We start from the raw sequence: 27,583 nt of genomic DNA on the forward strand, positions 1-27,583 counted from the left end.
ACATTTCCGCACACGGCGATACTGTATATGTTTATTTTTATTTACACATTTGTTTTATGGGAAAAGGGGGGTGATTCAAACTTTTATTAGAGAAGGGGTTAAATGACCTTTGTTAACTTTTTTTTTCACTTTTTTTTGTGCAGTGCTATAGCTCCCATAGGGAGCTAACAATCTGCTGGTACCCTTCATGAAAATGGTGTAACTGAGCCATGGGATTTCCAGTATACAGGAGGTGTAGCCTTTGACATACTTTGTTACCAGAGTAACCTTTTTTTTTTTTTTTTTGCTTTTATTTTAACAAGTCATATATAACACTAATTAATAATTGCATTCCATATTAATAATTGAATGGCATGTCTATCCCTAATCTCTTTTGGAGTTCTTGGTATATCCTTTCCCAATATTTCTGAATTCTTCTGCACATCCAAATAACACGGACCTCTTGGGCATTCTGCATCAAGCTTATACTCAAATTTCACAAAATCAGCCAGAGCTAGTTGAATTTTCGACAAAATCCACTGGGTAATTGAAAACATATTAACATTCTTAAACATACGACCCCAAAAATTTTCATTGTTACTTTGGAATTGTTTTCTCCACCTCCCTTCTACTCTGTGTAGGTTCTCTCTGTTTATTTCAAACAATATTTTTTTATTAAATATTTGGGTCATATCTTTTTTACTATAAGACCCATTTCCCCAAAAATCGATAATATTATGTGAATCAACCTGAAATTGTGTTTTTTCTACTGTGCATTTATAAGCGTGATCTATTTGATAATATCTAAATCTATAAACTTCACCAATATTACATCTTAATTAAAATTTTTCTAAAGTGCACACTTTTCCTTCCTCAAAAATGTGTTCAATCAATCTTACCCCAACCTTAACCCCTTAAGGACCAAGCCAATTTTCACCTTAAGGACCAGAGCGTTTTTTGCACATCTGACTACTGTAACTTAAGCATTAATATCACGATTCGGCAGGCTGGATGTGGATCCTCTGTGTCAGCGAGGGATTGGCGTGGACCGTGTCGGTGGACCGGTTCTAAGTTGCTACTGGTTTTCACCAGAGCCCGCCGCAAAGCGGGATGGTCTTGCTGCGGCGGTAGCAACCAGGTCGTATCCACCGGCAACGGCTCAACCTCGCTGACTGCTGAGAAGGCGTGGGACAGAAGGACTAGACAGAGGCAAGGTCAGATGTAGCAGAAGGTCGGGGCAGGCGGAAAGGTTCGTAGTCAATGTGGATAGCAGAAGATCTGGAACGCAGGCTTTGGACAACACTAAACGCTTTCACTAGCACAAGGCAACAAGATCTGGCAGGGAAGTGCAGGGGAAGTGAGGTAATATAGCCAGGGAGCAGGTGGAAGCTAATTAAGCTGATTGGGCCAGGCACCATCCATTGGTGCACTGGCCCTTTAAATCTTAGAGAGCTGGCGCGCGCACGCCCTAAGGAGCGAAGCCGCGCGCGCCAGGACAAGACAGCTGGGGGCCGGGACAGGTGAGTGACTTGGGATGTGATTCGCGAGCGGGCGCGTCCCGCTATGCGAATCGCATCCCCGTCGGCAGTGTCAGTGCAGCGCTCCCGGTCAGCGGGTCTGACTGGGGCGCTGCAGAGAGAGGAACGCCGCGAGCGCTCCGGGGAGGAGCAGGGACCCTGAGCGCTCGGCGTAACAATTAATAACTCTGGTATGCTTTTACATTTCATTCTGATTCCGAGATTGTTTTTTTGTGACATATTCTACTTTATGTTAGTGGTAAATTTTCATTGTTACTTGCATCATTTCTTGGTGAAAAATTCCAAAATTTGAAGAAAAAATTGAAAATTTAGCATTTTTCTAAATTTGAAGCTCTCTGCTTGTAAGGAAAATATAAATGATATATTGATTCACATATACAATATGTCTACTTTATGTTTGCTATGTTGATATGTTTTTACTTTTGGAAGACAACAGAGGGCTTCAAAGTTCAGCAGCAATTTTCTAATTTTCACGAAATTTTCTAAATCAGAATTTTTCAGGGACCAGTTCAGATTTGAAGTGGATTTGAAGGGCCTTCATATTAGAAATATGCGATAAATTACCCCATTATAGAAACTGCACCCCTCAAAGTATTCAAAATGACATTCAAAAAGTTTGTTAACACTTTAGGTGTTTCACAGGAATAGCAGCAGTGAAGGAGAAAATTCAAAATCTTCATTTTTTACACTTGTTTGATCTTGTAGACCCAGTTTTTGAATTTTCACAAGGGGTAATAGGAGAAAATCCCCTATTTAGGAAGTCCCTATGGTGCCAGAACACATGGCCTACTATTTTGGAAAGTACACCCCTAAAGGAACGTAACAAGGGGTATAGTGAGTCTTAACACCTCAAAGGTGTTTGACGACTTTTAGTTAAAGTCTGATGTGTAAATGAAAAAAAAAAGTTTTCACTAAAATGCTGGTTTTCCCCCAAATTTTACATTTTCACAAGGGGTAATAGGAGAAAATGCCCCCTAAAATTTGTAACCCCATTTCTTCTGAGTATGTAAATACCCCATGTGTGGATGTCAAGTGCTCTGCTGGCGCACTACAATGCTCAGAATAGGGGGAGCGCCATTGAGTTTCTGCAGAGAGAATTTGTTTGGAATGGAAATCGGGGGCCATGAGCATTTACACAGCCCCCCGTGGTGCCAGAATGGTGTACCCCCCCCCTACATGTGATCCCATTTTGGAAACTGCACCCCTCACAGAACTTAATATGTGGTGCAGTGAGCATTTACACCCCACTGGCGTGGGTGTAAATGACAGATGACAGATCTTTGGAACAGTGGGCTGTGCAAATGAAAAATTAAATTTTTCATTTTCACGGACCACTGTTCCAAAAATCTGTCAGACACCTGTGGGACTTAAATTCTCACTGCACCCCTTATTACATTACTTGAGGGGTGTAGTTTCCAAAACGGGGTCACATGTGTGTGTGTGGAGGAGGGGATCAATTGTTCTGGCACTATAAGGGCTTTGTAAACACACATGGCCTTCAATTCCAGACAAATTTTCTCTCCAAATGCCCAATGGCGCTCCTTCTCTTCTAAGCATTGTAGTTCTACCACAGAGCACTTTACATCCACATAGGGGGTATGTTCTTACTCAGAAGAAATGGGGTGACAAAATTATGGTAACACCAGCATTTTAGTGAAAAAAAAAAATATTTTTTCATTTTCCCATCCAACTTTAATGACAATTTGTCAAACACCTGTGGGGTGTTAAGGCTCAATTTACCTCTTGTTACGTTCCATGAGGGGTTTAGTTTCCAAAATAGGGTCACACGTGGGTATTTATTTTTTTGCATTTATGTCAGAACCGCTGTAAAATCAGCCACCCCTGTGAAAATCACCAATTTAGGCATCAAATGTACATGGTGCGCTCTCACTCCTGAGCCTTGTTGTGCGCCTGCACAGCATGTTACGCCGACATATGGGGAAGTTCCGTACTCAGGAGAAATTGCGTTACAAATTTTGGGGGGCTTTTTTTCCTTTTACCTCTTGTGAAAATAAAAAGTATGGGGCAACACCAGCATGTTAGTGTAAATTTTTTTTTATTTTCTTTTTTACACCAACAGGCTGGTGTAGACCCCATCTTTTCCTTTTCATAAGGAGTAATAGAAGAAAAAGCTTCCGAAAATTAGTTAGTACAATTGCTCCCGAATACGGAGATACCCCATATGTGACCCTAAACTGTTTCCTTGAAATACGTCAGGGCTCCGAAGTGGGAGAGCACCATGTGCATTTGAGGACTATATTAGGGATTGCATAGGGGTGGACATAGGGGTATTCTACACCACTGATTCCCAAACAGGGTGCCTCCAGCTGTTGCTAATATCCCAGCATGCCTGGACAGTCAGTGGCTATCCGGAAATGCTGGGAGCTGTTGTTTTGGAAACACTGCTGTACAATACGTTTTCATTTTTATTGGGTGGGACAGTGTAAGGGGGTGTAAATGTAGTGTTTTACCCTTTTTTTGTGTTAGTGTAGTGTTTTTAGGGTACATTCGCACTGGCGGGGGTTTACAGTGAGTTCCCCGCTAGGAGTTTGCGCTGGGGCGGAGAATTTGCCGCAGCTCAAACTTGAAGCAGGAAACTCACTGTAAACCCGCCCGTGTGTGAATGTACCCTGTACATTCACATGGGTGGGGGGTAAACCTCCAGCTGTTGCTAAACTACAACTCCCAGCATGCACTGACAGACCATACATTCTGGGAGTTGTACTTTTGCAACAGCTTAAGGCACACTGGTTGGAAAACCTTCAGTTAAGTTCTTTTACCTAACTCAGTATTTTCCAACCAGTGTGAATTCAGATCTTGCAAAACTACAACTCCCAGCATGTATGGATCGCCGAAGGGCATTCTGGGAGATGTAGTTATGCAACAACTGGAGGTACGCAACTACAACTCCCAGCATGCCGAGACATCTGTTTGGGCATGCTGGGAGTTGAAGTTTTGCAAGATCTGAAGGGCCACAGTTTTGAGACCACTGCAAAGGAATCTCCAAACTGTGGCCCTCCAGATGTTGCAAAACTACAAATCCCAGCATGCCCAGACAGAAAACTGCTGTGTGGGCATGCTGGGAGTTGTAGTTTTGCAAGATCTAGAGGGCCAAAGTTGAGAGACCAGTGCACAGTGATCTCAAAACTGTAGTCCTCCAGCTGTTGCAAAACTACAAATCCCAGCATGCCCAAACAGCAAACAGCTGTCTGGGCATGCTGTAGCCCTCCAGATGTTGCTAGGCAACCCACCGGCTTCCGTAGTGTGCACCAGGGAGCCAGCCGCATGTCATCGCCGCCCGCTGCCACAGATGGGAAGTGACCTCTGGCACCGGGCACTTACTGTTCCCCTGCTCTGCCCGGACTTCAGTGGGTGGGCAGAGAGGGGGAACCGAATTTTACCTCCCCCCCCACCCCCGATCTGCTATTGGTCGGTCACTTCTGACCAACCAATAGCAGTGATAGAAGGGGTGGCACCCCTGCCACCTAACTGCTATCCCTTCAGGGGGACCGGGGGTGTCTTGGACACCCCCAATCCCCCTTATTTGGCCGGTCACTGGAGACCCGTATGACCTGGAATTGCCGCAAATAGCTGGTGTGAATTCACAGGACCCCCCTGGGCATTGGCATGGGATGCCTGCTGAATGATTTCAGCATGCATCCCGGTCTGGTCCCCGCTCGGCACGCGGCGGTGACGGAAATTCCCACCGCCGTACGGGTACACCCTTGGACGTACCCATACGCCCATGGTCCTTAACCCCTTAAGGACCGGGGTTTTTTCCGTTTTTGCATTTTCGTTTTTTGCTCCTTGCCTTTAAAAAATCATAACTCTTTCAATTTTGCACCTAAAAATCCATATGATTGCTTATTTTTTGCGCGACCAATTCTACTTTGTAATGACGTCAGTCATTTTGCCCAAAAATCGACAGTGAAATGGAAAAAAAAATCATTGTGCGACAAAATTGAAAAAAAAACTCCGTTTTGTAACTTTTGGGGGCTTCCGTTTCTACGTAGTACATTTTTCAGTTAAAATTACACCTTATCTTTATTCTGTAGGTCCATACGATTAAAATGATACCCTACTTATATAGGTTTGATTTTGTCGTACTTTTGGAAAAAATCATAACTACATGCAGGAAAATTAATACGTTTAAAATTGTCATTTTCTGACCCCTATAACTTTTTAATTTTTCCGTGTATGGGGCGGTATGAGGGCTAATTTTTTGCGCCGTGATCTGAAGTTTTTAACAGTACCATTTTTGCATTGATAGCACTTATTGATCACTTTTTATTCATTTTTAAATGATATAAAAAGTGACCAAAAATGCACGATTTTGGACTTTGGAATTTTTTTGCGCGTACGCCATTGACCAAGCGGTTTAATTAACAATATATTTTTATAATTCGGACATTTCTGCACGCGGTGATACCATATATGTTTATTTTTATTTGTATTTACACTGTGTTTTTTTATGGGAAAAGGGGGGTGATACAAACTTTTAATAGGGAAGGGGTTAAATGATATTCATTAACTTCTTTTTTCACTTTTTTTTTGCAGTGTTATAGCTCCCATAGGGACCTATAACACTGCACACACTGATCTTTATCATTGATCACTGGTTTCTCATAGGAAACCAGTGATCGATGATTCTGCCGCTTGACTGATTATGCCTGTATCTCAGGCACTGAGCAGTCATTCTGCGATTGGACAGCGAGGAGGCAGGTAGGGACCCTCCCGCTCTCCTGTAAGCTGTTAGGGATGCCGCGATTTTCGCCACGGCTATCCCGAACAGCCCACTGAGTTAACCGGCAGTTTTTGCTTTTGCTTTTAGCCGAAAGCGCGCGGCTAAAGGGTTAATAGCGCGCGGCGCCGCGATCAGGACTGTGCGCTATTAGCGGCGGATTCCGGCTTCACCATGACGCCAGGCCCGCCGTGATATGATGCGGGGTTACCGTGTAACCCCGCGTTATATCACGGGAGCAGGACCAAGGACGTACCGGTACGTCCTTGGTCCTTAAGGGGTTAATCCAAGTACCACTATCCTGAAATTCCATGAATTCCTTCAGCCTAGAATTGAACCATAGGGGAGTGGACCTAAGATTAATTTTTTTATGTGACATCATCCCATACTTTCCTAAAAGTTCCAAAGGTGAACCCCATTTATTAGTAGTGTGCGAAGTGATATAGTTAAGGGCTAAAATATTTTCCCAGTTTTTTATTTTCTCCAGCTGCCTAGCATAGAAATATAGGTGGAGGTTGGGCCTTGCCCTTCCCCCATCCTCCTGTTGTGCAGTATAAGTTAAAAAGGTTATCTCCCATAAGGGGATTTTAGTACGTACCTGGCAGGCAGTAATGGACATGATTAGGAAGGATCTGCGCTTGTCTTGGGGCTAAATGGCTATGTTGTGAGATTACCATAACACTGTGGCTAGCTTTTTGTGAACTTGTATTTCCTGTTTGACTTTTCTTTTTTTGACTACAAATCCCTCAATTCCATTTTCCTCCCTCCCACACATCAGCCACCCCACCCATTGAAACATAAATGAGCTGCATCCATCAACTGTGGTTTTCAATCAAGGTGCCTACAGCTGTTGCATTAGTTGCAGACTGATCTCTCTCCCACCAAGCGATCCCTCCACATACTGAAGCAGACAGACTCCCTGTCATCAGCTGACTAGTGAGTCAGGTCTCGGCTGCATTGCAACCTGGGAAAAATCTGAGACAACAGTAATTTTGTATGCTGTTAAAAATAAATATAGGAGTGAAAATCACAGAAGAATTGTGAGAAAACTGTCACACAGGTACAGGCACTATATTGTCAACTACACTAACTTTACAGCCCCTGTAGCACAGTCAAATAAAAATTAAAATCCTGGAATACCCCTTTTAATACTTTAATCTCGCCCTCTTTCTATCCCCAAATTAATTTCTTGATAACCTGATGAATTTTCTTAAACCAGAAATCTGGAATTCATATTGGGGTGGCATTGATGACAAATAGGACTTGGGGGAGTATGTTTAGGATTCATTAATTACTGAGGTAAGTATTGGAGAGAGGACTACACTAAATCGGTTATAAAATTTAAATGGCAACACAATGCCCCTGGTGCCGATCTGCTTGGAGCCGAATGAATAATCTTGTTCACTTCTTCACACATAATATTTTTACCTAAATCCGTGATATGTTCCTGATTTAATTTGGGAGTATCTAGGTCCTTCAAGAACCTATCTATTTCTTCCAATTGACCAGTACTGTTTGATCTATATAATTCAAAATAACATTTTATATTTTCCGAGGCTATAGATTTGTGATCTGTGGATTTCTCCCCTGACTCCAAAACAATTTCCTCAATGTCTTTCTTAGCACTCTGGAGCTTGGTAAAATTGGCTAGATATTTTGTGTGTCTACCAATCTCCACAAAGTGCCTCGCCCCTGAAAAAGTCTCAAAAACAATTATAGTTTAATTTGCATCTATAACCAGCACACTGTTAAATTCATGAACTTGCAACAATTATCACAGTATTTGCAATCAGGTCTGTCACCTCTGAATAATGCCCCATGATTCATAAGACTCCATCCATCTCTATGTTATGTGTGTGTAATGTCCGCCCCTTCCTGATATTACTTTTAAACCTTTGCCCCTCTAATTTAAAACTATGTCCTCTTGTGGTAGTTTTTCTTCTTTTAAATATGCTCTCCTCCTTTACCGTGTTGATTCCCTTTATGTATTTAAAAGTCTCTATCATATGCCCTCTCTCTTCTTTCCTCTAAGCTATACATGTTAAGGGCCTTTAATTTTTCCTGGTAAGTTTTATCCTGCAATCCATGTACTAGTTTAGTAGCTCTTCTCTGAAATCTCTCTAAAGTATCTATATCCTTTTGGAGATACGGCCTCCAGTACTGCACACAATACTCCAAGTGAGGTCTCACCAGTGTTCTGTACAGCGACATGAGCACTTCTCTCTTTCTACTGTTCATACCTCTCCCTATACATCCAAGCATTCTGCTAGCGTTTCCTGCTGCTCTATTACATTGTCTCCCTACCTTTAAGTACAATCCTACAGAATATCCTAATGAAAGTAACCTTTGTATATGCGTATTGAGTGTATTTTAACTTCACTGTGTTATCCTGTTACATGCACTTTACCTTACGAAGAGTCTGGTACGGGACAAAATTGGGCTGCCTGTGTATCTGTCTAATAAATAATTTTAAAGAATACATTGGAGTTCCTAGTCCTTCACCATCCAGAGTGCCAGTGCCAGAATTGGGCAATTTTCCATGTTTTCTCTCCATTAGAAGCACTGATAGGGAAGGGAGTGAGATTGAGAGAGAGAGAGTGCAATTTTGGATGTAGTACCCAGCAACTGTGTGCTGCAGCACTGTTGTGTACAACAACTGAAAAGCTAATAGTAGACAGCCAGTTAGCACTAAAAGCGTATTTTCCTCTATTAAGTGTCCCCTGTGCGTACATCTAAGTGGTGTATAATTTTGTTCCTGTTAAAGTCTTAAGGGCCTAGATACTGTGAAAGGCCTGCCAAAAGTACACACCTGCTGCTGTTGTAGACAAATACTGTTTTAAGCGTACTGGAGTGCATTGTCCTCCCCTCATAAGTGCATACCACATACGTACATCTTTGTACCATTTTGTTCCTGTTAAAAGTCTTAAGGGCCAAGATACCGCTAATGGCACAAAATGGGGGCCTTTTTTACACCCACTGAGAGGGAGGACAAACTGACCTACTACAGAGACATCCTACGTAGTCAGTTGGCCGATGTCTATCCTCGCCATTGTCCATTCTCTTGCAGGTCTGACTCGGGGGGCCCTCTGCGCTCACCTTCCACTGCCATAGCTGGTGGGGAGGAGTGGGGTGGCAGGAGCAGTACCAGCTCCTTCAGCAGCAGCCTGAGTCTACAGTTGCTGATGAGTCGATTTCTTCACCCGCATAGTGAAGCAACTCATCAGCAGCAGGTAGACCTGGAGCAGGACTTTAACCAGCAGGTGGTGGCATACCTTGACATGACCATGCCAACGCACCCTGAAGATCTTCTGGACTTCTAGGCAGCCAAACTTGATTTGTGGCCGCAACTAGCACAGTTTGTCCTTGAAAAGCTGTCCTGTCCGGCCAGTAGTGTGCTATCAGAGCGGGTGTTTAGTGCCATAGTTTCCCAGAGGAGAACTCATCTGTCCACAAAAAATGTGGAAAGACTAACCTTTGTGAAGATGAATCAGGGATGGATCATCCGGGATTCCCCCCCACCAATGCATCAGAGTAGATTGACCATGGTGCCACACCAAGACTTCACAAATATGGATAGTGCAAAACATATTTAAGGTGCTGCTCCCCAGTTACAGACATTCCTCAATACTTGCAGACATTCCTCAATACTTACAGACCACAAGTAAATATTGAGGATATGCATTAGCTAAAGCTTAACTTTTCTTAGGATAAAATATATGTACCCAATTAAAAAAAAAAATCTAACAAAAGGAAAGGTGTGCAAAAATATGATGTGCCACCTACACCACCAAGTATTGATGTGATACAAAGACCTCTAAAAGGTGGAAGAGAAAAGCGCATGGTCCAATCTAACCAGTGGGGTTAAAAACTTCCCCTGTAAGGCCCTACTCTTGCATAATTAATTCCCTTCTTGGCAAGAGTTACTCGCCTTAAAAAGGGCAGCCCCACACAGGAACCTCTCCCTATTTCCACCTACAAACACTGCCATTTCACATGTTTTTTAGGTGGAAATAGGGAGAGCTTCCTGCGTGGGGCTGCCCTTTTTAGGGTGAGTAGCATTTTTCAAGAAGGGAATTAATAGGGCGATTAATATTACCCCCACCTGCTACAATGGACAATACTTGTTCCCTTCCACCTTTTCGAGGAAAGTGTTACTTGCTTTAAAAAGTCGGCCCCACACAGGAAGCTCTCCCTATTTCCACCTAAAAACCCTGGTAAATGCAGTGTTTGTAGATGGAAATAGGGAGAGGTTCCTGTGTGGGGCCACCCTTTTTAGGGTGAGTAACACTTGCCAAGAAGGGAATTAATAATGCAAGAGTAGGGCCTTACAGGGGAAGTTTTTACCCCCACCGGTTACAATGAACCATACGTTGTTCCCTTACACCATTTAGAGGTCTTTGCATCACATCAATACTTGGTGGTGTAGGTGGCACATGGTGTTTTTTGCACACCTTTCCTTTTGTTTGATTTCAAAAACATTTTGGGTACATATATTTTTTTCCTAAGAATATTATTAAAAGTTAAGTTTTATGTAATGCATAACCTCAATACTTACTTATGCACACTAACACTTTTACAAGAGACATTTTTCTTTTGATGCCACACATCTGATGCCAAGTTCTCCTTTTTCATCCACCTTCATCACCGGTACTGGTATGGCCTCCCACCACCCCACTATGTCACCAGGTCACTTTCAGGACTTCTGATGCTGCTGGTGCCACCTTCAGGCTGTCTCGCACTGCCACCATATGTTCTCCTCATGCTGATGATGGCTCCAGGCTGTCTCATTCTGCCACCATATGTTTTCCTGATGCTGCTGCCACCTCCAGGCTGTCTCATTCTGCAATGATATGGTCTCCTCATGCTTCCGCCACCTCCAGGCTCTGTCAATCAGCCACTATGTGGTCTCTTCATGCTGTCACTACCTCCATTCTGTGTCATTCAGGCACTATATGGTCTCCTCATGCTGCCACCAACTCCAGGCTGTGCCATTCAGCCACTATATGGTCTCCACATGCTGCCACCAACTCCAGGCTGTGTCATTCAGCCACTATATGGTCTCCTCATGCTGCCGCCAACTCCAGGCTGTGTCATTCAGCCACTATATGGTCTCCTCATGCTGCCACCAAATACAGGCTGTGTCACTGTGCCGCTATGTGGTCTCCTCATGCTGCTGGCACATTAAATAAAACTTTATAGGTTCATATATTTGAAATCTTCAATTTAAAAGTTAAAAAGTATCTTTAATCTTTTCAATTGTGAGGCCCTATGGTCTCGTCAAGCGGTTGACACCTCCAGGCCGGGTTACTCAGCCACTATATGGTCTCCTCATGCTGCTGCCAACTCCAGGCTGTGTCATTCAGCCACTATATGGTCTCCTCCTGCTGCCACCAACTACAGGCTGTGTCACTGTGCCGCCATGTGGTCTCCTCAGGCTGCTGGCACATTAAATAAAACTTTTTAGGTTCATCTATTTGAAATCTTCAATTTAAAAAGTATCTTTAATCTTTTCAATTGTGAGGCCCTATGGTCTCGTCAGGCTGTTGACACCTCCAGGCCGGGTAACTCAGCCACTATATGGTTTCCTCATGCTGCCGCCACCTCCACGCTGTGTCATTCAGGCACTATGTGGTATCCTCATGCTGCTGCCATCTCCACGCTATGTCATTCAGCCACTATATGGTCTTGTCATACTGATGCCCCCTCCAGGCTCTGTCATTGTGCCGCTCTGCGACAGTGATTCTAATAGCAACGCCTCTAATCTGCATGTCATACTGAATAACAGTATTATTTCACTAACCCACACCTATGCGTGTTACAGCAAGGGAATGTTTTCTACACCACTATTGAGGCTCTCTATAGGGCAGAAATAGCAATTTTTAATACAGATTCGCCGTGAATAAATTCAGACCAAACCAATTTTTTTGGGAAAATTGGGCGAATCGGCCGAATCAAATTTTTCAAAAATTTGCTTATTTCTACCAACAGTCAAGTGTTGCTAGAAAGTAAAACAAAGTTACAGATTCAAGCATTGTAGATACATGTGGTTTGCATAATCATGCATGAAGAGTAACAAATAATAATGGGTGTTGTTAGCATGTGCAGAAGGACCCGGTGCATACAGTAGAATTGATGTTAGCAAATGTCCAAAGTCTGTGCCCATATCAAAGATTATGGAGCTTTGAGATTTTGAAAGCTATCATCTGCTGCCATCATTTGACTGTATTATTAGAAACATTAGAAATGATAACTGTACATTTTTCCATTAAAACAAAGAGAGAATAAGGAAAGATAGCGGGAGAGAAGTGTGAGCTGGGTAAGGTTGGGTTTACATATTTCAAGCGTGCACTGGTGGGAAACTGATGCTAGAACTGATACCCTTAATTTCTATGGCACAGTTCACAATCACCCAGGATCTTAATTGGACACGTTGGACATGCCGGTGGGGACCAGAAAGAGGAACGCAGCTTGCTGCATTCCCCTGTCCACCGTCCACAAACAATGGACACTGGATGCCATACAACTGATGACAAGTTGTCATCAGTTGTGGCATCAGTTGCATCGAGATATAGGCTGAGTTCACCTATGCTTAATGCCGGACATATGTGAACCCAACCTAAGAGTGTTTAAACAATAAGATCTTTAACAACAAAAAGCTCATAGGGGTAACTTTGTAGAAAAGGTAAATATTTGTAAAAGGACTGTATAATAAAGTATTGTGGACTAAAATAGGAAAGACAAATGAGGAGTAGAGATACAATTAGCCCCATGAACCTGAGTCAAATGTCCTATATTTAATCCAGGGTATCCACATTGACTGGAATGTCATTGTGCATGATGTTCTCAGTAAGGAAACTTCTCTAGGAGATGTAACTGATCCACCTTGGTCATCCAATGTTTATGGGAGGGACTGATTTAGTCCTTCCATGAAGCTTCTAGAAGTAACCTAATGGCCGTAAAGAGGGATACTTTGGGGACAAATATCTGGTGCAACAGATCACTGGGAACCAGTGGAGGTTCTGGACATTCATTTTTATTTTTTTTTATAGTTTCTATTATCATACATCAGAAGGAGAAGGTGCCAGGACACCACATATGGAAATATGATTCAGGGCTGGTGTCAAACCTCCAGCAGGCATGTGGGTAAGTGTTTTTATAGGAGTAGTTTTGTAGGAGTAGTGTACCAAATAGATTTGAGCACTTGTGAGCAGAAGGATATTTTAGGTCATGTTCCCATTAGTGTTGAGCGGCATAGGCCATATTCGAAATCGCTAATATTCGCGAATATATGGACGAATATTCGTCATATATTCGCATATATTCGCATATTCGTAATATTCTCGATTTATTTTCGCATATGTGAAAATTTGCGTATGCGAAAATTAACATATGCGAAAAGTTGCATATACAAAAAATAGCATAAGCGAAAATTCGCATATACGAAAATTAGCATATGCAAATTTTCGCATATGCGAAAATTCGCACACCAATCTCACACAGTAGTATTAGAGCCTTCTTTACACCACACAAGCTGGAAGCAGAGAGGAATGATCACTGTGATAAGTACTGTGAAAAAAAAATAATAATAATAATTACGAATACATAGTGCTATATTCGCGAATATTCGCGAATTCGCGAATATGCGATATTCGCAAATAAAATTCGTATTGCGGATATTCGCGAGCAACACTAGTTCCCATGACTTAATAAAAGCAATAGTTCTATTCTAGAAATAAGTATTTAGGGTAGGGTTTGAACTATCATTTTCTTGTAGGTGAGAAAGAGTTATTCTTTATTTTTAGAATGGCTTGAATGTCTTATCTGGTTGGAATCAGTTCACTTTGCAGCAATATGTTATGTAGTTGAGTGTTCCTCCTTACTAAAAGCAGAACAAAATATTTTTTTTTTTTCGAATTCAACAAAAAAGTTTATTAAGGTAGATGTGGTGGGTACACCAATACAGGAAATACTTAGCACAATACGGTCTTGTGGACCGAAATATCAGACAGATGGGATGAAAAATAACATGGGTAACAAAAGAACAAGACAAATACGTTCCAGTGAACAATAGCATATGAGAAAGTTTCTCAAATCTCCCCTATCCCAACCATGCAGGGCGGGGGTTAAAGTCCAGGCAAAGAATATACAACAAATTTAACACGTGGTTGTCGAAATAATCTGAATTACCATGCCAATTGACTTATACCAGAAGAACCTGACTAAGTAAGAAGGGGCCCAGCAGTTAGCAAGGGATCGAGAATAGGAACAGAATCAGAACGATGTAAATGGAAAGAAGAGGCAGCCTTGAAAAAGGGCCTTAGAAGAAGGGAGGAAAAGAATACAAAACATACAAAAAGAGATACACAAAACATACGGAAGACTAAAGAAAGTGGGGGACACATACAGGACAACAAACAAACATAGAAGACAGCTGAGGCGGGACCACTGGCGACGCACGACGGACAGGCATCCACAGCGAAGCGAAGCACCACACCATCATCCATAGCAGTATTTGGAAATCAACTCAAAAACCGAACAGCAGGGGAGGAGCAAAATTCCGACCACGGGAGCCATGTAGCTCCAAACCTAGTGACTTCGTCAGGGTGAACCGCCAAAAGTTCCTCCATGCGGTGAATTTGGGCAATTTCGCCTATCCAGTCGGCCATAGAGGGGGGGTCCAGGGTTTTCCACTTCCTGGGTATTACAGTCTTTGCTGCCTGGAGAAGGTGACGGGCCAGGGAGTTTTTGTACTTTGATTGCGCCATAGGGAACATATACAGCAGAGCTGCCTCTGGGCACCAGGGAATCTGGGCCCCGGTCACCTCCCGGATGACGCGGAAAACCGCGGACCAGAAAGGCTGCAATTTAGGGCATCCCCACCAAATATGGACCATAGTACCCTCGCCAACTCCACATCGCCAACAGGTACTCTGCACAGAAGGGTACCATCGATGCAACACCGCGGGCACCCGGTACCATCGGGACAAGATTTTAAAGCTGGTTTCCTGAAATTTAGTGGCAATCACGGCCTTGTGGGTCAAGTAGAAACACTTAGCCCATTGATCAGGAGTAAACGATTTGGCAAGTTCGGTTTCCCATGCACGACAAAATGTCGGAAGGGACTCCGATCTGGGAGACAACAATAGTCCATACAAGGTCGAGATGGAGTGACGAGGGAACGATGAGGCCAAGCACAATCTCTCAAAGGGCGTGGGAGGGCGATGTAGGGAAGGGCGACATGGGAGATGGGAGTAGAAATGTTTCAACTGGAGGTAAGCAAAGGGTGCGCGTCTGGCGCGTGGGCGGTTGGACAGAAGGTCCCCCAATGACTTGAGCCCCTCCCCGTCAAGGACATGGTGGAAACGGAGCGGTTCCGATCGGGAGGCCCCGAGAAAAGCAGTCGGGGAAACTCCCGGGGGGAACACGGGATTGTCCGTGATAGGGAGGAGGGGGCCCTCACGATCTATAAGGGAAGCGGGTGACCGTACATTGGTCAGGACAGCTAGGGTGTGGCGCATGGAGAAGGACAATTGGGAGGGGAGTTGGGACGATCGTGACGTCGTCCACGGCAGAGTGGAAATAGCGTAAGGGCAGATATCTTGCGCTAGTTGGACCCACTGTTTGGTAGAGGTATTATGGAAGTAGTCCAAGACACGGGTGTAAACACAGGCCAAGTAATATGCGTGACAGTCGGGAAGACCCGCGCCCCCCTGTAGTTTGGGTCGTGACAGGGTAAGCCTACTCAAACGGGGACGTGCTCCAGCCCACACAAACGAGCCGAAGCAAGTCCGCAACTGTCTCCAGTAGGGGGACGGGATATATATGGGGACCGTTTGCATTAAATACAACAGGCGGGGAAGTAAGGTCATTTTAAGGATGTTTATGCGGCCGAACCACGAGAACTCTTTACTATTCCAGGCTGTTAGGTCCGTTCGGAAACGTGCCAGCAGCGAGGAAAAATTTAGGGAAAACAGACGGGACAAGTCTGAGGGGATCACTGTGCCCAGATAGGAGATACTACCCGGAGGCCAGCGAAAGGGAAAAGCAGATTGGAGAGCAGACAATGTACGTTCTGGCAACGCAACACCCAGGGCCTCAGATTTGGTATAATTAATTTTGAAATTTGACCACTTGCCAAACTCAGACAGGCGGGACATGAGGCATGGCAGGGAGGTTAAAGGATCAGAGAGGTAGACCAGAAGGTCATCAGCGAACGCGGAGCATTTATAAGTATGAGTGCCGATAGACACCCCATGGATATCTGGGTCCGCTCTAATGCTGGCCATCAAATGTTCCATTACCAGAACGTACAAGAGAGGGGAAAGGGGGCAGCCCTGGCGGGTACCATTATGTATGGGGAACGTGTCTGAAAGGGAACCATTAATCTTCAGGCGTGCAGAAGGGGAGCCGTACAGTGCCATAATTTTCCCTATGAAGGAAGGGCCAAGACCAACATGTCGTAGGGTTTGTGACAGGGAGGACCAGGAGATACGGTCAAAAGCCTTTTCGGCATCAAGCGATAAGATCATAAGGGGCAATTTAGAGGTCTGGGCATGATACAAAATATTTTTTTAATGTGATCTGATATTGTGAACAAGTCCCTGACCTGCAGTATTGCTAGTATAGAGGAAAGGTAGATGTGATGTACATATGTTGCACCAGTTTTCAAATGTAACTTTAGTGAGCAAGGAAGGCAAAGAGTGCAGCTTTTGTGGTTTAGACATAACTAAAATAAATTGTGAGTGGGGTTGGTAAGTGGTAACTGTGTGGTGAGAAACGGCCCGTCGGCCATGTGGTGTCTGTAACTGGACTATGTTATCCAAATAAACGCAAGTTTACTGGTGGAAGAGTGCCATCTCATTCTTTGGATTTTGGTAAGAGGTAATCCTCTATAGCTACCCACAGTTCATGTGTATGGTGGTGTAACCAGACCACTATGCTACAAAGATGAACAAATGTGTAATAATGTTGTGGGTCTAGGAGACCGATCCAACCAAAAGTGCTGGGCCATGTCACAATGTGATATGCAATTCTAGGGTGAGAGGAGCTCCCAATAATTTTTTTCTAAAAGTGTACAATATATCCCCTTTGTGTGTATTGGAACTAAACCAAAAAAGAGAGGAAAAAAAGCAAATGGGCATAATGTCACACCAAACTCCAAAAATGGTCTGGACAAAATTATTGGCACCCTATCAAAATTGTGGAAAATTTTTTCAAGCATATGATGCTCCTTTAAACTCACCTGGGGCAAATAACACACCTGAAAGCAGATAAAATGGAGAGAAGTTCACTTAGTCTTGTATTGTTTGTCTGTGTATGCCACACTAAGCATGGACAACAGAAAGAGGAGAAGAGAACTGTCTGAGGACCTGAGAAACAACATTGTGGAAAAATATAAGCAATCTCAAGGTTATAAGTTAATCTCCAGAGATCTAGATTTACCTTTGTCCACAGTTCGCAACATTATCAAGAAGTTTGCAACCCATGATACTGTATCTAATCTCCCTGGGTGTGGACAGAAGAGAAAAATGTATGAAAGGTGTCCGGATGGTGGATAAGCAGCCCCAAACAAGTTCCAAGATATTGAAGCTGTCATGCAGGCTCAGGGAGCATCAGTGTCAGTGCGAACTATCCGTCGCATTTTTATGAAATGAAATGCTATGGCAGGAGACCCAGGAGGACCCCACTGCTGACACAGAGACATAAAAATGCAAGACTACATTTTGCCAAAATGAACTTCAATAAGCCAAAATCCTTCTGGGAAAATTCCTTCTGGAGACCAAGATAGAGCTTTTTGGTAAAGCACATCATTCTACTGTTTACCGAACACGAAATGAGGCCTGCAAAGAAAAGAACACAGTACCTGCAGTAAAATATGGTGGAGCTTCAATGATGTTTTGGGGTTGTTTTGCTGCCTCTGGCACTGGGTGCGTGAATGTATGCAAGGCATCATAAAATTTGAGGATTACCAATGGATTTTGGGTCTCACAGTACAGCTCAGTGTCAGAAAGCTGCGTTTGCGTCCGAGATCTTGGGTCTTCCAGCAGGACAATGACCCCAAACATACGTAAAAATGCACCAGAAACAGATAGCAACAAAGCGCTGGAGAGTTCTGAAGTGGCCAGGAATGAGTCCAGATCTAAATCCCATTGAACAACTGTGGAGAGATCTTACAATTGCGCCCTTCCAATAAGAGAGACCTATAGCAGTTTGCAAAGGAAGAGTGGTCCAACATTCCGGCTGAAAGGTGTAAGAAGCGTATTGATGATTATAGGAAGCGACTGATTTCAGTTATTTTTTCCATAGGGTGTGCAACCAAATAATAAGTTAAAGGGGTACTCTGGTGAAAACCTTTTTTTCTTTTAAATCAACTGGTGCCAGAAAGTTAAACATATTTGTAAATTACTTCTATTAAAAAATCTTAATCTTTCCAGTACTTATTAGCTGCTGAATGCTACAGAGGAAATACCTTTCTTTTTGGAACACTGATGACATCACGAACACAGTGCTCTCTGCTGACATATCTGTCCATTTTAGCAACCATGCATAGCAGATGTATGCTAAGGGCAGCATGGTGGCTCAGTGGTTAGCACTGCTGCCTTGCAGTGCTGGGGACTTGGGTTCAAATCCCACTAAGGACAACAATAAATAAATCACTATTATTATTATAATAGCGTCAGCAGAGAGAACTGTGCTCGTGATGTCATCAGAGAGAATTCCAAAAAGAAAAGAATTTCCTCTGTAGTATTCAGCAGCTAATAAGTACAGGAAGGAGTAAGATTTTTTAATAGAAGTAATTTACAAATATGTTTAACTTTCTGCCACCAGTTGATTTAAAAGAAAAAAGGTTTTCACTGAAGTACCCCTTTAACCCCTTAAGGACTCAGCCCATTTGGACCTTAAGGACTAAGACAATTTTATTTTTACGTTTTCGTTTTTTCCTCCTCCCCTTCAAAAAATCACAACTCTTATATTTTCATCCACAGACTAGTATGAGGGCTTGTTTTTTGCACGACCAGTTGTCCGTTGCATTGCCATCATTCACTTTACCATAAAATGTATGGCGCAACAAAAAAAATACTATTTGTGTGGGGAAATTAAAAAGAAAACCGCAATTTTGCTAATTTTGGAAGGTTTTGTTTTTTCACGCCGTACAATTTATGGTAAAAATGACATGTGTTTTTTATTCTCTGGGTCAATACAATTAAAATTATACCCATGATTATACACTTTTCTATTACTGTTGCGCTTAAAAAAAATCGCAAACTTTTTAACCAAATTAGCACGTTTAAAATCCCCCTATTTTGAAGATCTATAACTTTTTCATTTTTCCATATAAGCGGCTGGTATGAGGGCTCATTTTTTGCGGCGTGATCTGTACTTTTTATTAATACCATTTTATTACATTTTTTATTATTTTTTTGGGGGAATAAAATGTTATAAAAAAGCAGCTATTTTTTTTTTACGTTCACGCCGTTCACCGTATGGGATCATTTACATTTTATTTTAATAGTTCGGATATTTACGCACGCAGCGATACCAAATATGTATATAAAATAATTTTTTTTTACACTTTTTGGGGGTAAAATAGGGAAAATAGGACAATTTACGTTTTTATTGGGGGAGGGGGTTTTTCACATTTTTTTTACTTTATTTTTTTTTACTTTTATTTTTACACTCTTATAGCCCCCATAGGGGACTATTTATAGCAACCATTCGATTGCTAATGCTGTTCAGTGCTATGTATAGGACACAGCACTGATCAGCATTATCGGTCATCTTCTGCTCTGGTCTGCGGGAAGGCAGATCAGAGCAGAAGACTCCCGGAAGGCAGCGGAGCCAGGTGAGGGGACCTCAGTCTGCCGTGCAGGATGATCGGATCGCTGCGGCAGCGCTGCGGGTGATCCGATCATCCTGTTAAGTGACCACGATGCTGCAGATGCCGTTATCTGTATTGATCACGGCATCTGAGGGGTTAATGGCGGACATCCACGGGATCGCGAGTGTCCGCCATTACCGGCGGGTCCCTGGCTGCGATCCACAGACGGGACCTGCCGTGCATGATGCTGGCATCGCTCCGATGCCCGCGGTTATGCTCAGGTAGTAAATGTACGTCCTGGTGCGTTAAGTACCACATCACCAGGACGTACATTTACGTCCTGCGTCGTTAAGGGGTTAAGGGTGCCAATAATTTTGTCCAGCCCATTTTTGGAGTTTGGTGTGACATTATGTCCAATTTGCTTTTTTTACCTCCCTTTTTTGGTTTAGTTCCAATACACGCAAAGGGAATAAACATGTGTATAGCAAAAAAAAAGTGTTACTGCAACCCTTTTCTGTGAGAAATACTTAATTTTCTTGAAAAATTTCAGGGGTGCTAACAATTACGGCCATGACTGTATGTACATGTGACAACCTAGAGTATTATAAAGAAGAAGTGACTTGATCACAGTCTCACTTTGTGCATTAAACGTATATAGACTATACAAAAAAACAGTTTGGTCACTTGCCAGCCAAGTGTTGATAATGAAATCCATCTCCAGAATCTAGAGAAAAAAAGAAATAACACATAGGGAGATATTAATCAAAACTGGAGCAGTGGTACCGTTGCCTATAGCAACCAATCAGATTACTTTTTTCATTTTTCAGATGCCTTTTAAAAAATGAAAGACGCAATCTGAATGGTTGCTATAGGCAACTCGTCAACTCTTTCTCTATACAGGTTTTGATAAATCTCCCTCATAAAGATCACAAAATAAACTGACAATAACTCAACTAAACACCACAGTTAAATGCATACAATCCTATACTCCTTACCTGAATTGGGGGACCAAAAGATAGGGCCTTTGTTCATCTGTGGGCAATTGATACAATTCCTACAAGGATTTAGACCTTGGTTGGATACAGTGAGGAAACTTTGTTGACCACCCAAGTTCGATTTTTATTTAAAAAATAACCAATCCTTGTGTTGTGTTTTTTTTTATTGAATTTTCAGGATTAGTAGAGGAAGCCGTATTATAGACGGAGTCTATAACTAAGCTGGGGCTTAATATACCCTAAAAACAGCTAGCACTAACCTCTAAATCTTAGCCCGGTATCCAACTCTGTTGGGCTAATGATATCTATACAAACAACTCAACAGGGGTACTTACTCACCCACTCTGGTAATGTCAATGTTACGTTATGTGCTCCGGCCGCACACGCTGGCCGTGAGCGCATGGTCCCGTTACCTGCTGCTGCTGGCGGGGCTGGGATTCGCATCGTGGGATGCGCCTGCCCGCGAATCCCAGCTCGAAACTCACCAGGTGCTTTTCCTGCCCCAGTCTCTGCCTCTCTTTTCCAACGTGCGTGTTCCCATGTGAAGTAACACCTGTGGCTCATTGATAAATTCCTCCACCTCCCACGCTTCCCTGCCAGATCTTTGTTGCCCTAGAGCCTTAGAGAAAGCATTCCTGTGTATTGCCTCATACCCTTGCTCTGTGACCTGACCTTGCTCCTCTGCCGCCTGCCTACTGACTATTTGCTACGTTCCTCACTACGCTACTGTGCCGCCTGACCTCCTGCTATCCAGACCACGAGTTGCCTTATCCCACCTGTGCCTCGAATCTCCTCAGCCGCCTGTGGGGTTGAGCCGTGCCAGGGGTAGCGACCTGGGTGCCGCCTGCCGCAGGAAGTCCACCTTAGACTCCACTCCCTGGTACAGTCTGAGTCATCTACCACACAGGTCCAGTGGATCCACTATCATCAGTGTTCCAGTCTACTGAAATGTGAGTGTTACAGTCAGGCTATTGCTGCTTGGTTGGCATCTGGCTGAGAATGAAAATACAGGGAATCACACATGTTCTTTTCTTATAAATGGAAAAAAAAAATATTTAAAAAAACCTTCCCACAAGTCCTCATTAAACCTTAAAAAAAATAAGCAGGTTATCACAGTAGTCAAACAAATCCAAAGAAATCTTTAGCACAAATAAATGTGAAACGAGAAGAAAAGAAAAACAGAAAAATAATGGGTTAATACATTTTGGACGCTCTTCTCTGGGCAATGCGTCATAAAGCAGTGTGTTCCCAAACAAGGAGCCTCCAGGTGTTGCTAAATTAAAACCCCCATCATTACCAGACATCATATTGCTTTCTGTAAATGATAGATATACAATACTTTAGCAACAGCTGAAGACTCCCTGTTAGGGTAATTTTATTTTTTATTTTTATTGTTTTTAAAACAAAAAAAGCATGCTAAAATTGCATTATGTGAACAGACCCACACTTATCGACCAGGTTCCAGGCTGTCATCACTAGAGGTGAGGCTACAGAAGAAGAGGGATGCAGCAGAAAGAAGAATGGTAAGTTATTGTCTGTTTAGTGTATACAGATATATAGATGGTTGTATAATGTATACCCCCTTCCCCACAAGGAGTTAACTAGCACTGGTTAACTATTTCCTTGCTGGTTTGGAACATAGTACACAGCCCAGCAAGATGTTACAATAAACCAATGATTCACAACTTTATTCTTTCATTCCCAAGTCAAGCTTTGGATAGCCAAGTCATGCCCATTGTACTCAGACATCACGGCTGCTCCACAATGTCTGAGTACACTGCGAGTGCACTTGGCAACTCGCAGCCCTTTTGTGGCTGCTGGGAGCGGCAGATTGACAATGCAAGCAGGCCAGGGGCGAGGCAGGGCGTGTAGTAACAGCAGGAGGCACACTATGGGTCAGGTTACCAGCGGATCCGCAGCATAAAATACATGTGACCCTACCCTAAACAGGATCTTTGATGTGGAGTACTGCCTTTTGATATAATCTTTTCTTCCATTGGTATGTACTATGGACCAGGTCTGGGGAGGCATACATCATTCATTGTACAAAGGACTGGTCATATCTATCCTCATCCCCTTGCTCATGTAACATGGTAGGCAACAAAAAGGTTTTATGGCTCACTGCTCCATGGTATCTTTACTGAATAGATGTTTGTCACTTCCACTCTCCTTTAAACAATGAGCATACATAATGCACATAGAAGTGGGACTACTCACAATACACAAATAAAAGAAAGACACAACTCATAGATATAAGGACCAGGTGAGCAACTATCAATCATTGACAAGACTTCATCAGAAATATTTGAGCCGACTTCTCATTAAAACTGAAGCATGAAAAGTCATAAGTACTGTGTAAATTATAATACAGGTGAATAAGATTTAAGAAATGATGCCATTAAAGGGGTACTCCGCCCTAGACATATTATTCCCTATCCAAAGCATAGGGAATAAGATGTCTGATCACTCTGCTGAGGACCCCTGCAATCTCTCTGCAGCCCCCCGAGTCATCACTGCACGGAGCTAAGTTTGCTCTGTGAGTGGTGACTCACGTTACACGGGCTGAAGTATCGTGACATCACGGCTCTGCGCCCTCATGATGTCATGCTCCGCCCCCTCAATGAAAGTCTATGGGAGGGGCGTGATGGCTGCCACACCCCCTCCCATAGACTTACATTAAAGGGGTGGGCCGTGACGTCACGATACTCCGGCCCCTTTATCATGACTCATCACGCACGGAGCAGTGATGACTCGGTTGGCTGCAGGAGAGATTGTGGGGGTCCCCAGCAGCGGGACCCCCACGATCAGACATCTTATCCCCTATCCTTTGGATAGGGAATAAGATGTCTAGGACAGAGTACCTCTTTAAAGGGAAGCTCCCATCTGAAGATATTATCCACTATCTACAGGATAGAAACTTACATGGTGGGAGTTTAAATGCTGGGACAATATATTTGGTGGTTGTTGTATTGTGACTATATATTTTGTGATTATGCACTGTATGTACTCTAGGTTTATATACTAACATTGGAACATAGTGCACTATTGGAACCTTAGGTGTTAAGCTACTAAATGCATATATATGCAGCCTTAGACTAGGTATGCACAAAATGAGAGATTTATTAAAACCTGTGTAGAGGAAGAGCGGTGCAGTTGCCCATTGCAACCAATCAGATTGCTTCTTTCATTTTTCAAAGGCCTCTTAAAAAAATGAAAGAAGCAATCTAATTGGTTGCTATAGGCAACTGCACCACTCTTCATCTACACAGGTTTTGACACATCTCCCCTAAAGTATTTTGGTCAGTATGTTTTTTAACCAAAAACACGAGTGACTTTTGAATGAAAAATTTGCACCTATGTTTTTACTCCCTTCCTGGTTTTGACAAAAAAACACTGACCTGAATGAGGACCAAAATTCTCACTAAAATACCATATGAGAGTTCAGAATATGCTGATGCAAAGGAATTTAGCACCAACCCCCCCCCCCCCCCAACAAAAACATTTTTTAATTTTTTAAGTAAAACAAAGCAGAAACTAAATATATGTTTGATATAGTTGTAATCATGCTGCCTCGCAAAATAAACCTAACATAACCATATTTTTAATTTCCCCACACTAATGTTTTGTTTTTCCTGGTTTTGTGATAAATTATATGGCAAAATGTATTCTTCCAAATAAAGGACAACTTATCCAGCACAAAATACTCCTCTGTCCGAAATGTAAAAAAATAATAATAATAATTAATAATAAATAATCTGATTATCTTAATCTATGCAATTAGGAAATAATCTAAACATAATTAAAAAAAAAGAAAAAAAGAAAAAGACAATGTATTAAAATAATAAAGGGGTAATCACCAATAAGGTGGCTTTAGTACTTACCTGCCAGACACTAATGGACATGCTTAGGAAGGATCTGTACTTGTCTTGGGGCTAAATGGCTGTTTTGTAAATCCACTATAATGCTGCTGCTTTCTTTTTGTGAAATGACTATTTCCGGTTGGAGTTCCCTCCCTCCAACTACAAGTCCCAGGACCCCCTGCTTGTAAGAGTGAGGTCACTTATCTTCCTCCCACACATCATCCACTCCACCAATTGGAGCACGCCTGAGAGTGTTGTTCTATGGTGAAACTACAATTCTCAGCAGCCCTAGGGAGAATGATCTTCCTCCTACCCAGCGGTCGCCCCACCCATTGAAGCAAGCACAGGATCCCTTTCAACACCTGACTAGTGATGTAATGTTTTGGGCCACACTGCAACCTGGGAAAAGCTGAAATAACATTTATTTTATATGCTGATAAAAATGAACATCAGAGCAAAGATCACATAAAAAATGGGAGACCAGCCATCAAACATAGGTACTGACACTATATTATAAACTACGCTAACTTTACAGCAATAAGGTCCTTTTTTCTTCATAATTCATATTACATAATGTTATATATTTTCATATTTTTTATGGTACATCAAATAGCATTGTGCGTCTATTTTTCATATATTGACTCCAGAGTACAATTCGTACATTCATTTTTGGCTCCTTCTTGTTCAAAATAATTGCATACCAAGTTATGCTATCCTACAAAAGTAATTTTATTGTATCATTTCTTAGATAACAGTCAAAATATTTATGATATACTTTAAAATTCCACATATGGTAGAACATATTTGTTTGACAAAAACAAAAAGGCAAGAAAAGTCAAGATGATATCTGTTCTGTTAACAATACACGATCTGTAAGCAGAAAGCCTATTGTTTTCGTTTCTACTAAAAGGGATATTTCTGAGATACAATTCTGAAAATAAGGGGATGCTATGCAGTGGACTGCAGTAAGCCACTAGTCCAGCTTCCAATATGCCCTGTAAACTTCACACTGTAAAAATGATATACAAAATATTTCACCAGTTCTCCACACAGGAAAGTTCATGTATACGATATGACGAGGAAAAGTTCCTGGTGAACATATCCATAGACTCCCAATACCTAACAGAAAAGTGTCATTTTCGAGTTTGCTGAACTACTTTGGTATTCCAATATTCTGGATCCAGCAAGGAAATAAATAAATAAGTAGTATAAAAGTATTTACTTGGTGGCATCCAGCTAAGGTATACAGTGGGGATCAAAAGTTTGGGCAGCCCAGGTAAAAATTTGCATTAATGTGCATAAAGAAGCCAAGGAAAGAGGCATCACATTACAGATTAGAAATTCATATAATGTGTAAACAAAAGTTAGATTTTATTTCCATCATTTACACTTTCAAAATAACAGAAAACAGAAAAAAGGCATCTGCAAAAGTTTAAGCACCCTGCAGAATTTATGGCATGCACTGCCCCCTTTGCAAAGCTGAGACCTGCCAGTGTCATGGATTGTTCTCAATCATCATCTGGGAAGACCAGGTGATGTCAATCTCAAAGGTTGTAAATGCCCAGACTCATCTGACCTTGCCCCAACAATTAGCACCATGGGTTCTTCTAAGCAGTTGTCTAGAAATCTGAAACTGAAAATAGTTGATGCTCACAAAGCTGGAGAAGGCTATAAGAAGATAGCAAAATGTTTTCAGATGTCAATATCCTCTGTTCGGAATGTAATTAAGAAATGGCAGTCATCAGGAAAGGTGGAAGTTAAAGCAAGATCTGGAAGACCAAGAAAAATATCAGACAGAACAGCTCACAGGATTGTGAGAAAAACTATTCAAAACCCGTTTGAAGGCACAATCCCTCCAGAAAGATCTGGCGGACACTGGAGTTGTGGTACACTATTCTACTATAAAGATATACTTGTACAAATATTCATGGAAGAGTCATCAGAAGAAAACCTTTTCTACGACCTCACCACAAAAATTAGCATTTGAACTTTGCAAATGAACATATAGACAAGCCTGATGTATTTTGGAAACAAGTTCTGTGGACCAATGAGGTTAAAATTGAACTTTTTGGCCGGAATGAGCAAAGGTACGTTTGCAGAAGGGGAACAGAATTTAATGAAAAGAACCTCTGTCCAACTGTTAAGCATCGGGGTGGATCAATCATGTTTTGGGGTTGTATTGCAGCCAGTGGCACAGGGAACATCTCAAGAGTAGAAGGAAAATTTTGGATGCTAACTTGATGCCATCTGTGAAAATGCTGACGTTAAAGAGAGGATGGCTTCTACAAATGGATAATGATCCTAAACACACCTCAAAATCAACGGGGGATTACATCAAGAGGCAGAAACTGAAGGCTTTGCCATGGCCTTCACAATCTCTTGACCTCAACACAATTGAAAATCTATGGATAGACCTTAAAAGAGCACTGTGTGACAGACAGAACATAAATCTCAAAGAACTGGAAGACTTTTGTAAGGAAGAATGGGCAAAGATACCTTAAACAAGAATTGAAAGACTCTTGCCAGAGGGGGCAGTGCAATATATTAACTCTGCAGGGTGCCCAAACTTTTGCAGACACCATTTTTTTGTTTTCTGTTATTTTGAAAGTGTAAATGATGGAAATAGAATCTAACTTTTGTTGACATATTAT

Source organism: Hyla sarda, chromosome 1 (assembly GCF_029499605.1).
Source record: "Hyla sarda isolate aHylSar1 chromosome 1, aHylSar1.hap1, whole genome shotgun sequence".
Taxonomy (NCBI): domain Eukaryota; kingdom Metazoa; phylum Chordata; class Amphibia; order Anura; family Hylidae; genus Hyla; species Hyla sarda.